Genomic DNA, 12,422 nt, shown 5'->3' with positions numbered 1-12,422 from the left:
TCTGCCAATCTCCCTGCTACAGTCTCTTATCTATTCAGAATTGTGAATAAGAAAAGGCGGTCATAGTCTTTTAATTTGTTTTTCCAGTTCTCGTTGGTGGGCTGCATCTTTGGCTTCTTGCTCTCTTTCATGGGCTGCCAGTTTGATGTTTTCTTTCCTTTATTTCAGCTCCACCTCTTTTTCTCTTTTTTCCATTTGTCGCCTATGGTCTGCTTCTTTAATTTGTTTCTCTGCTTCCATTTTTGCCTTGGAAGTTATGGTTCCTGTTTTCTTGTGTTGGGGTGCCCTCTGCTGGTTTACTGTCTGAATTACTGTTCCTCTGCTGCCTGCTCTGTTGCTAAGCAACAGAGTGTTTCTAACAAGCCTTCCCGAATAAAACGAGAACAAAAGGAAAACCTTCATTTGCATGTGTGTTCTGCTGGTGTAGTTGACTCACAGCTGGAGTTCTATTGTCTAACAAAAGACCCCTGTTAAACTTAATGGCCCTTGCCTGAGGCCATGTCTATGCACAGCCAGATGGAGCAAGGAAAAAAAAATTCTCTGGCTGTAGGTTTTAAGAAAAACAAACCCTTCTCTCTGCTTACAAGCAGCTAACAGAGAAAAGAAAATTAATAATTTTACTGGCTTTTGGATTCTACTCAATCCCACTGCTACCACCATGTCAAGTATAATTCCCAATTCTGGACCTTAGCGTCCAAAATATGGGTACTAGCATGAATTCCCCTAAGCTTAATTACCAGCTTAGATCTGATAGGCTGCCACCAATCAGGAATTTTTAGGGCCTGATACCCTCTGGTCCCCCCAAAACCTTCCCAGGGGACCCCAAGACCCAGATTCCTTGAGTCTCACAACAAAGGGAAATAAGCCATTCCCTCCCTCCTCCCTTTTCGCTCCCAGCTCCTTCCCGCCCTGGGAACACTAGGAGATCGCCTGATTCAACTTTTTGAATCACCACACCAAGAGGAGTGTTACCTTCCCCCTCACCCAGAGGCAATACAAGCTGCGTGAATATAACACAAAGAGAAAATTTATCCTTCCCTTCTCCCCACCAATTCCCTTGAACCTTAACTAGGAGAAAAAAATTAAACAGATCTTAAAAGCAAAACTTTTAATAAGAAAGAAAGAAAAAAGTAAAAGGTTTATCTCTGCACTTTAGATGGTAAAAAGTTACAGGGTCTTTCAACTATAAACAATAGAAAGAAACTTTCTCCAGCAGAAACACAATTTAAGCTACTTCCAGCAAGTAGACATATGTAAATGAAAAAAAAAAATTAAAAGACTATGACCGCCTTTTCTTACTCACAATTCTGAATAGATAAGAGACTGTAGCAGGGAGATTGGCAGAAACCTGGTTGCACCTCTAGCCCCATCCAGGACCCAGAGAGAACAAAGCCAAACCCAAAACCCACAAACAAAGGCTTCCCTCCCATGAGATTTGAAAGTATCTTGTCTTCTGATTGGTCCTCTGGTCAGGTGTTTGGGGTCCCTGTTTGTTAACCCTTTACAGGTAAGAGAGACATTAACTCTTAACTATCTGTTTATAACAAGGTCTAAGTACGTCGACTTCAACTATGTTATTCACGTAGCTGAAGTTGCGGAACTTAGATCGATCCCTCTCTGAGTTCAGACCAGGCCTCAGGAACTGCCTTGTCTCAGTCCCACCATCATGTCAAAACTCTCTGAAATTCCATAGTTCGTTACCTCCTTAGCTCTTGACCCTTGATACAGCTCCTCTATCATCTCCAATTTGTGCAGTCCCCCTCCCATCCTTCTTCACACTCCAAACACCAGCTCCTGCAGAACCAACTCATATACTTTCTCAAGATCAACAAATAGAAGTTACATCCTCCATTATTATTCTTTCAAACTTCTGTCTCATTGCAAATATTGCAGCTATACTACTCTTTCCCTTACTAAAGCCATGTTGCTCTTCTCCTATATTTTCCTCCATCTTGCCCCTCAGCCTTGCCTCCAAAACTCTCTCCAAGATTTTGAGAGGCTGACAAAGTGATGCCCTGATAGGACCCTGTGTGGATGATTTGCATCACTCTTCCCCTTCCAAAGAGTCCTGTTCTCCAGGCATCTGGCACCCTTGCTTGATCCCAGCAAACTCATAGTAATCTGTGAAGCCACTTTACCTCACTATGTCCAAAAATCTCGATCATATCAACAGTTATCTCATCGTCACCAACTACTTCACCAGTCTTCATCTGATTCGGTGCTGCTTCTACCTGCTCAATAGAGATCAATAGTTTCTGAGATTGCTCTATAATTCTCAGCAATGCTTGCACTTGCAACTTTCTCTTCTCATTTAACAGTCCCTTTGACATTATTTTTCCATACCTCAACCACCTCTTTAGAGTTAGTCACCACACAGTTCCCATCCTTCACACAAAGATGTTTCATTGCTCTTCTTTTTGCCAACCCCAAAATTTCCTGCCATCATCTTCCTCCAGCTTTCTGTATAATTCCTCCTCAGCCTCCTTTCTTGCCTTAGCAACTGCCTTTTATACATCCTACAGAAGCAAAACTTGCCGTTGTAATTCTCTAGCGCCTGCGCACATCGTGGACACAATAATGGCTTCGTTCTGGGGCTAATTGTTCCTTAAGGAACGAGAAGAAAAAGAGAAGAAATCTTTCAAGAGCATTTTCTGTGCTAATCCACAGCTCTGCTGCACATGGAGGATAAAGACTTAAAGAGTGAGCTATACAGCTATGTAATTAACAGAATAAGGAAGGCTCCCTTTTAGAAGCACTTATGCTAGTCAACAGCTGGCCTCCTTGGGTTAATGCTTAGCCTAAGGAGCCCAATATGAAAGTCAGTTTCTTGTTAGACTGATTCCTTTGATTTACAATCTCAGGCTACTTTGGATCGTATGTCTGATAGCAGCCTGCTAATGTCTAAAATCCAATTTACTGGCTTCAGTGCTGAAGTCATCAACTGTTCTCAAGTGTGTGTGTGGCGGGGAAGGCAAACAGGATTTTTCTCTGAAAACTTCTTGATATTAAAGATATTTGATATGCTGCAGGGAGTGTGGTGCAATGAGACGTATGCGAGTTCTGTTTTATTATGTCTCAATTTTTTTTCAGTGGCATAAGAACATTTTATTGTCTTGTGTGACATAGTTTAAAGGTTTAATTTTAACTGATTCCTTGCAAGAACACCTGATGGTCGCTGTATTCAGGAAATGTCACTGCAGCCTTTTTTCTCTTCCAGTCTTTTGAATTTTACTCCTGTTATGATAAATGTGATCGTATATGCGGGGAATTTTTTGGTAGCCTTTATTAATGCAGAGCTTTGGATTGAGATTTTTTAGATGTAGAGAAAGATACAGATGCTGAAGTCTCTTCCTCTAATAGCAAATTGATAGTTGTACATTTTACAATCCTATAAAAGAGGTTGATTAGATTGTAACAAGTAACTATTTTCTGTGGTAAAAATCAGGGCCTTTCCTGTTTTATAAAGATTTTACTAGCTACTTTTCTTCATGGTGTTCTATACATTCTCATAAAAAAAGGACTTGGGGAGAAGACTTAATAGATCATTGTAAATTATGTTTAATTTTGGTTCCGGGTTCCCTGGGATTAGATGGATGTTTTCCCCTGGCAATTGTGCATGCGTCAATGACCAGAAACTTGCTGAAACTCCAGAGAGGCTCTGATCCTGTATTGCTGAAATCAAATGGGATGAATCAGTCTTCACAGACTTCCATTTCAGAAGGAAAGGGCATTTGGCCTGTATGGGCACCCTCCTGCATTTGCTGCCCCAACCGTGTGCAACTCTCAGGAGTATGAGCACAGGTCCTTCATGAATATGTATCCTTATAGCGTGCCTACGTGACAGCTACCTGACACCAGGGATCAAACTGGAGATGCCTCAAGAGAAGAGCTCGTGAATGTCTGGAGCTTGAGCTAAGGAGCCAGGCGGCCTAGCTGAGAGCTGTAACATCCTCTGCAGATTGGCCTTAGCGAAGGATGCAAAACGCTTGCTGACCAGCAGGTTACACTGAACATAATCTACATCAGGAAAGTTGGGGTGTATATCCTCGGCTGGTGGCTTGTACACAAAAGAGGTTCAGATGACCCTACTACTGCTATCAGATAGAGGAGTTACTCCTTTAATTCAAATAGTGGTGGCTCATGCTTTTAGCACTGGAGGTCCCATTTCTACTTCGTGCCAGGCAGCAGAGATTATAATTGCTTTGAAGTACAGATTAATAAACTTTCGGGCCTGATCCTGCAAACCTTTACTCACTTGAGCAATCATTCACAAGGTGAAGTTCCCCTGAAACCAATGTGTGAGAAAGGGCTATTCACTTAAGAGTTGAGCCCGGGCCCCTAAACTGTAAGGGGACTGGCCATTTTGTAACTCTAGTGCTTTACATACATCTAACAGTTAATGGAAACAAAGAGTTTGGGAAGGAATAAAAGTCTCATGCTTGAGTGTTTAAGACAATCCCTAATTATTAGAATGAGACCTTTGTGGGGGCAGATTATGTCACATCTGCCCACCTCAGGGTTCTTAGACCTTCCTCTGAATTACCTGCTTTTGGCCACTTTCAGAGACAATATTCTGGGCTAGATGGATGTGGCCGGGGTGTGTGTGCGCGCGCACCAATACCTATGTTCTTCTTCTCTTTATGTAAATATATGGTATCTTGTCTTTACCTCCTTTTCATTACTTTCACTGTTTAAAAATCAGGTTCAGAGAAGCCATAATGTTCTTTACAACAGTCCTTCCACATGGATATAGGTAAGGAACTGTCTTTTTTATGGTTAACTCCCACAACAGACTGCCTCTGGTGGATAAAATCTGGTTTGAAATCTGATGATGGCATTTTAAAGGAACTGCACGTAGATGCACTGTAATTTGGATGGCTGATTTTTAAAACTTAGCCTCGGAGGTTGTGCCCAGATAGGAGAAGGTGCAGATGCAGCTGACTGCAGTTGCATTTCATGGCATTTATATATCTCCATACTTGATTTTTATGTCCTCCAGACCAGATATTTGCAGGCTATTCGGCAGCTAACAATGCAGATGGGCACTACTGGCCTAGGTGCCTAACTTGTTTTGGTCCATGGAAAGCAGTGTTAGAGCTGAGCAGTGCAAGTAATCTTTTTGCCCATGGGTTGCTGTTACCTAACAAGAACTGTTCATTTTGAAATTACTTGGTGAAAAAGCTCTATAGGAGAAACAATGAAATTGCATCTGGAAATTGTGATCACATCTACTATGGTATAATTTTAAAGGACATTAAGTCAATAGGCAAATCACAATTAATTAAGAAGCTTAGTGTGTAGACTTCTTAATGACTAATTTATATCATTTATAGGTAAGAGTCAGATCAGTGAGAGCCAAATGTGATTTTTTTAAAAGTATTTCTTTGCAAAATCAAAGTCACATTTCAGAGCAATGTGGAATGAAAGCATAAATCAATAAAGGGGAAAAAACACTTTCTCATCAGTGATTAAGATGAAGAAGTGAGAGCTTCATAAATTAAAAGTAAAGTATATTATGTGAAGAATATTTTTATCATTTAAATATCTGAATGCAATCTTAGCATCCCTGTTGAAATAAAATATCAAGCCATCTACATTCCAAAGGGCAACAACAAACTGTTTTGCCAGTAATTTAAATAGTTGTTGTTTAATAGACTTTGGCATTCATTTCCTTAAGACCGTGCAAGGAGGCATTGTTAATTGTCTAGAAACATTGTCATTGTCTCTATCTACACAATCTAGCATAGAGCGCAGCAGTCATAGTTAGTTATATAATTGGAGACGTCAATGACTTTTTTTAACTGCATTGTCAGCCTTAGAAAGGAGGCTGAATCCTGTATTCCCAGCATATGTACTATACAGGCAGACGCAGTGCAAGTTTCGGTACATACTCCACCTGTGGGCCTGTATCTTGTACCAGAGGAAGTGCCTCCCAGACTGCTTTTAGAACAGTTCAGTCTACCATCAAGAGGGCCTTTATTGTCAGAGGGAATGAAAGTTGTGGTGTTGGGCATACCTGCTCACCAGGACCTGGACAGAGACCACCAACTCATTCCACCAACCATCAGCACGTGTCAACTGTGGCTGGCCACTAATGACTTAAGCCAGATTTAAACCAATGACCTAGTATTAGTCCCATCTGCTCCTCCTCCCTCCAAAAGACATACATGCAAGTAAATGCCCGGATCTCCCATCGGGATCTGCTAGTGTGGCCATGTGCAGAGTCCTGTTGACTTCAGTGGGACTCTGTACAGACATAACGGATCACACTAGAGGATCTTAGTGCCGGACAGGTTGGGGCTCTAGGGCCTTCAGAGCTGGCATAAACAGGTGCAATGTCACTCAAATACAGCAAACTGCATTCATTTAAACCAGTGTCTAAATCTGGCCTGATGGCGTTGAGTGAGTGTTACCCACTTAAACCCACAGGCTGGAATCTGGCCCTAGAATTTCTGTTTTTCAAAAAGACCACCAAACCCAAGCACATAGAGAAGTGCCCCAGGGAAATGCAGTGTCCCTTTGGACAGGATATGGGGCTGGAGTCTGAGTGTACATCTATCCTGCAATCACAGGCGGTGACTGCAGTTTATGCAGACATACCCAAGTTAGCTTTGCTCTAGCTAGCTAGATCTCCTGCAGTAGGTAAGCAGGGTCTGCAGCATGGACTATCCCCAGGGATCCAGGTGGCCAATGGAAAAGGGTGGCACGTCGGGTCTTCAGCGGCAATTCAGCAGCGGGTCCCTCAGTTGCTCTCGGAGGGAAGGACCAGCCACCGAATTGCTGCCGAAGAATGAAGCGATGTGGTAGAGCTGCGCCTAAGTGCCGCTGATGATGGATTTATCTCTTTTTTTCTTCTTCTTCTTCGCTGCTTGGGGCAGCAAAAAAACTGGAGCCAGCCCTGCCTGCCCATGTGTGGCCGCACAAAGCATCCAACTAAAATCCATGTCTCCTCCCCTCTGCTTCTCTTTCGCTTTCTTTGGAGATACAAAATCAAATGCTGCAGCATATACGGGAGTTACATGTGCACAGCTATTTCCTCTTCATTGCAAGACAAAACATTCTGCTCTGTCATTCCACAGGCCTCTGCATGGATCCAGTTTAATGTTTTCCTTTTCCTCCTGAAAAGTAGGTCAGGATGGATGGGTACCCACATATTTTGACATTTACTAAGCCCTCCTCTCCCCTGGACATAGAAGGAGGCCAGGAGCACTGGAGAAGAAACTTTCATTTGCTGTTCTCCTTCCCAGACAGATGGGAACAATGAGAAGCTGGCTTTCTCCATGGTTGCTTTCCAGTCCGCTCACTAGCGTGTCTGGTTATTATGTATACACTTAGAGTGGCATGGCTGTGACTTTGACATGTGCTAGATGTTTACTTCTGCAAGTTAATCCTTGTTTTCCTCCAAGTGCAATGGGGTAATAAACGCCAAACGAAGGGCCTCTGCAACATTGCAAAGAGGCGGGAAACTCCCTGGATCTCAGCAGCAAAAGACTTCTCCAATGTGAGGGGATCCCCAGCTGGGGCCGCTGTTTCTCAGTCTCTCTGCTGGGCTAGGAAAGGAGAGAGACCAGCGCGTTCCAGCTTTCCTTTGCTTTGAGCTGGCCCCTTTACCAGCAGGTGTAGCTTAGACCAGCCCCATGGCTGCTCCAAAGGATGAACCAGCCATAAAATCAGGGAGGGAAAATGGTCTCATTGATATGCTGCTCTCCCCCACACGTGCGCACGAGCATGCTCAGCAAGGACTGTCTATAGATTGATCCACAGAACAATGATTAATGCACAGTTCTTTACAAGGCAAGGCTGGGGTTTCAAAGGAAAAGGGTGTGGGAGCCTCATTTTCTTAAGCTTCTTTAAAAATCCCAACCTCAATGTATGCAGCAGCGTCAGACTGGAGTGATTCTCCTTCTTCTTGGTTCCAAAGCCTGGAGCCCTGAGGCGTGACAGACAGCTCGGCATTATTTCAGAGTAGAGCTCAGCATATGTGCTGCCCTCTTCACCAGGGGCCCTTACCCACACATTCCAGGGGGCTGATTTAGGTTCCCTTGCTACTCAATTAACACCCTGCATCTGCAGTGGCTTTATACTGGGACTGTGGCACTTTTATCCATCTGCCACACCCCACATGCTGTGAGCATGGATTCTATTAACTGCATGTTAAGATGTTCTCTGGAAGAACAATGCAAACCATAAATGAGTAATTAGTTTAAAGGCCTATTAAGCATCTTTATTTCCATTGGACATAATTACTAAATTGCAAATCGTTGGGGCTTTTTAATTTAACTTTTATTGTACAATGCACAGATTTGGAGGGAAGATCATTACACAAGAACATACATAATAACGGCCATATTGGATCACATCAATTGTCCATCTAGCCTGGTATCCCCTGTCTTCTGACAATGGGCAAGGAGAGGTGCTTCAGAGGGAATGAACAGAACAGGTAATCATCAAGTGATCCATCCCATCATCCACTCCCACCCTCTGGCAAACAGAGGCTAGGGACACTCAGAGCATGGTCCTGCATCCATGCCCATCCTGACTAGTAGCCATTGATGGACCAATCCTCCAGGAACTTATCTAGCTCTTTTTTGAACCCTGTTATAGTTTTGACCATCATGACATCCCATGGTAAGGAGTTCCACAGGTTGAGTATGCGCTGTATGAATACTTCCTTTTGTTTGTTTCAAACCTGCTTGTGATGAACTGGGAAAGTTCTTAATGTTTTCTCTGAATACTGTGTTGGTGCCTCAGTGTCCCCATGGCAGTTCTTAAGTATCTGGCAGAGCAAAGGGACAGTGCACCTAAATGCCTGACACTCTGTCTCCTAGCAACTGATGGCCTGGGCCCCTCCTCTGCAAAGGTGCCAGCTGAAGGTGTTGGAGACAAAGGGATCAGGTGACCTCCTGGCCCGGGAAAGGGGCTGAGGAGAGAGGAGGGGCTGAGAGGGGTTGTTAGACTGGAGCTGGCTGAGGGCAGACGTGGGGGGTCTGGCTCACTGACCCCCAGAATGGACCCGGCCGAGGAGTCCGGTTCTCTGTACCTACAAGCTCTGTTTTAGACCCTGTTCGTGTCATCGAATAAACCTCTGTTTTACTGGCTGGCTAAGAGTCATGTCTGACTGCAAAGTGGGGGTGCAGGACTTGGTGGCTTTCCCAGGACCCCACTGAGGCGGGCTCGTTGTGGGAAGCGCACGGAGGGGCAGAGGATGCTGAATGCTCCAAGGAGAGACCCAGGAGGTGAAGACGTGTGAGCTTCTTGCCCTGAACAAGTCTGCTCCAAGGGAGAGGAGGCTCCCCAGAGTCCTGACTGGCTTGGTGGGGAGCCGTTCCAGAGCATTGCCCGGGGACTCCGTGACACTGCTGCCTATTCATTTCATTGGGTGACCTCTAGTTCTTGTGCTACGTGGAGAAGTAAATAACACTTCCTTATTTACTTTCTGCACACCAGTCATGATTTTTAGTCATGAGTCATTATCCCCCCTTAGTCACCTCTTTTCCAAGCTGAAAAGTCCCAGACTTTTTAGTCTCTCCCCGTATGCAAGCTGTTCCATACTCTTAATCATTTTTAAAACGATTCTTTGCTGCTTTTACAGATCCAGACTAACACGGCTACCCCTCTGATACTTAATCATTTTTGTTGCTCTTCTCTGTAGTTTTTCAATTCCAATATATCTTTTTTTGAGATGGGGTGACCAGAGCTGCATGCAGTATTCTGGATGTGGGCGTACCATGGTTGTACATAGAGGCATTATGATTACAAAGCACAACACACAAGCTTTCTGTCTGTCTGAATATAAATGACCAAGATGCAGAAAGAAGTTTTTATTTTTTTCAGTCAGATTCAATGATCTGATACTTTAGCTCTACTTAATAGAACACAACACACTGAAGCAGGCAAGGAAGGAAATAGGAGAGAAAAGATGGAGCTAAAAGGAAATAAAAGAAATAGAAAGGAAGAGATAATCTGAGGAAGAGAGCACCTGAGAACATGGGGCTGGGGAGAGACAGTTTTCCCATCCCAAGGAAAATTTCAAGGAATCAGAAATTTTCCCATTCTGTAGTGGGATGAAATAAAGGCCTTTCAAGTTTTTTGCAAGAAGTGAGAGCAAAAGGGAGACCCCCGCCCCATAATAGCCAGATGGGCAGGTCGTACACCTTGGACGTTGGAGACCCTTGGTCAGGTACACCATCTGAATCATACAGAGCAGGGACTTGACAGGTGAGTGTCCTAACTACTGGCTTCTAGACTCTCTCCCTCTCTCTCCCCCGACCAGAAAATCCATCCTGGAGATAAGAAACCTCTTCTGATGAAAGTTGCAGTGCATCTGGTCTGTTCCCATGCAAAGTATCAGTTTTGCTGATTGGTGTTTTCCTGACATAAAATGATTCACTGAAAAATTCCCCACCAGCTGTACCTGAGACACTTTGTTACACATTTGTTGCCCCCATCAGGTCCCTGATTAAGCATAGACATAAGTCCCCTTGACTTCTGTGAGAATACTCATCCCTAAAGATAAGATGGTGGTGAAGGCTTTGTTGACTCAGAGCTCGAATTGCTGCTCCATACAAGTATCAGAGGGGTAGCCTGTTAGTCTGGATCTGTAAAAGCAGCAAAGAATCCTGTGGCACCTTATAGACTAACAGACGTTTTGGAGCATGAGCTTTCGTGGGTGAATACCCACTTCGTCAGATGCATGCATGTATTCACCCAAGAAAGCTCATGCTCCAAAATGTCTGTTAGCCTATAAGGTGCCACAGGATTCTTTGCTGCTCCATACAACATGACTGAAAAAACGTATAGCATGTCACAGAACCAGGGCTGAAATAATATGGGATTGTGGTGCATTAGCAGGGTGGGAAAGCTTGAGGAGGCAGCATTGCCTAGTGGATAATGCACTGGACTAGGACTTGATTGACCCAGCTTCTAGTCCTAGGTCTGACACTAGCCTGCTGGGCGACCTTGGGCAAGTCACTTAATCTCTCTGTTCCTCACTTTCCCCATCCGGAAGACAGGGCTAAAGGTGACCTCCTCTGTAAAGTGCTTGCAAATCTGCTGAAAAGCACTACATCAGCTAGATGTTCTTATTAATATGTATGGTGTCATTAGCCATTCACTTTCACGAGCACAAAACTTCCCCAGTATAAAGAAAAAGGAGTCTCCTTACATTCTATAGAAAAGGCACAGACGGGAGTTTCCTCTGGAAATCTGGGGGTGACTTGTCTTGCATCTTGACTTCGTTGTTTTGTCAGTGCCAGCAGAAACAAGACTCGTGTCAAACCTGTTCCACAAGGCTGTGAAACACAGAGACTCTTCCTCAAATTCAGCAAAAGTATCTTCAGAAACCTAACTGGATTTCCTGTTTCTCATCCTCATTGCAGGAAGGTGATTCAAGTGCAAAGTGATAGAGTGCAAATGTTCTTAGCATCACTCTCACTGGGCTATTTCACAGCGAATGAGTGAGTCTTCAGCTCTTAAGCGATACACATTTCATTGGCTCTAGTGCAAGTGTAATAGAATGATAGTGATCTCAGATGTATTCGTGATTATGAGATTTCCATAGGTAGCTTGGAAAGAAAATATAGTTTTGACTGGTTGGCAAGTCAACTGACATATGCAAACTGCAATCAAATAAGGCGTATCGTGGCTTGTAAAGAGCAGACTGTGGAACTTTAAGGGAAAGGAAATCTACAGCTTGCATCCATTTTAAGACTTTATCAAGGCCAGGAAAAAAGGCCAGAGGTACATTAAAGAAAGACCCCCATGAGATTGTGGTTGGACTGTAAGAGTGATCACAGCATAGGAAGAGAACATTAGCAATAGTGTTCCTTCATATATCATGCTGTATTCCATCTAATGATACTGGTGCCTTCATCACATGTATTTCACTGCTACAAGTAGCCACAGAAAAGCAGATAGGCCAAGGATTGCAAAGATCTAAGAGATGGAACGACAAGACTACAGATAGATTCTTAATGTATGTCATCTTATGTCAGCAAAAGGCCACAGATTAAGAATCTGTGAGCAAAATGCCAGCCAGAACTTAGAAATCTGAAAACCCTGGATGGTCCACAAAAGGCAGTTTGTCCTTCTAAAGCAAGCAGAAGTTTAATACTATTAATTATTCCTAGCAAAGTTCTCTTAAACAAAGAGTGCCATTTAGCTGAAAGAGATTTACAGACGTTTCAGAGGATTTTTATCTGTCTTGCAAAGAACAGATTTCTGCTAATTGATGAATCCTTGAATAGTATGTACAAGCTGATAGAAAATTACATTCATCACTGCTAGCAACTTGGCCAAAGCATTTAACAATTTTTGTTTCTCTGCACTGGAAAAATATCATTCATGCATATAAGTTCCCTATGTTTGAAGAGAATCAGCTAGAATCAATGCAATTAATTATCAAATGGAATGGATCAGAACAA

Source organism: Gopherus evgoodei, chromosome 7 (assembly GCF_007399415.2).
Source record: "Gopherus evgoodei ecotype Sinaloan lineage chromosome 7, rGopEvg1_v1.p, whole genome shotgun sequence".
NCBI lineage: Eukaryota > Metazoa > Chordata > Testudines > Testudinidae > Gopherus > Gopherus evgoodei.
The sequence above is the reverse complement of the archived record's forward strand: the minus strand, read 5'-3'. Positions refer to the sequence as shown.